Below are 802 nucleotides of genomic sequence, written 5' to 3'. Positions count from 1 at the left end.
TTTTTGATACTAATATGGTAAACCCTAAACCCTTATAAACCCTAAACCCTAAACCCTAAACCCTTATATAAATACCCTAAACCCTAAACCCTAAACCCTTAGAGCTGCACCCATACCACTGGCTGAGGCTGCTACACACCAAGCTGATCTTTTTGATACTAATATGGTAAACCCTAAACCCTAAACCCTTATAAATACACTAAACCCTAAACCCTAAACCCTTATAAATACCCTAAACCCTTAGAGCTGTACCCATACCACTGGCTGAGGCAGCTACACACCAGGCTGATCTTTTTGATACTAATATGGTAAACCCTAAACCCTAAACCCTAAACCCTAATTCTATTCGCTTTTGTATAGATAGAGAGATAATGTATACAGCAAACGTTTATGAATATAAGAATATACTTAAATCCATGCTGTTGCTGCTGCTGCTGCTGCTGCTGCTGCTGTTGCTGCTGCTGCTGCTTGAAGAGATAGCAGGAAGTATATCTAAACCTAAAACGATCCAAATATAAAAAACCAAACAACCAAATAAAAAAAATAAATAAATAAACAAAAAAACAAACAAACAAATAAATAAATAAATAAATAAATATATTTTTATGTATTCTTTAGGTACAAACCCTAACCGAAGCAACGCGAAACGTCTCTTGCGTGGCAGCTGATGTGTTAGCTTCTCGTTTTGTTCAGCGGCAGCTGCAGCGAAGGGACTGTGGGGTGGAGACAGATGGGATCGCCGTCTCCCGCAGGCTCCTCAATAGAGCCACCATGGCTGGCTGCTTCTTCAGAATGTAATATA

The sequence above is a fragment of the Eimeria mitis genome, genomic scaffold, assembly GCF_000499745.2.
Source record: "Eimeria mitis Houghton genomic scaffold, Emh_scaff319, whole genome shotgun sequence".
In the NCBI taxonomy this organism is placed as follows: domain Eukaryota; phylum Apicomplexa; class Conoidasida; order Eucoccidiorida; family Eimeriidae; genus Eimeria; species Eimeria mitis.
This window is presented reverse-complemented; position numbering follows the sequence as displayed.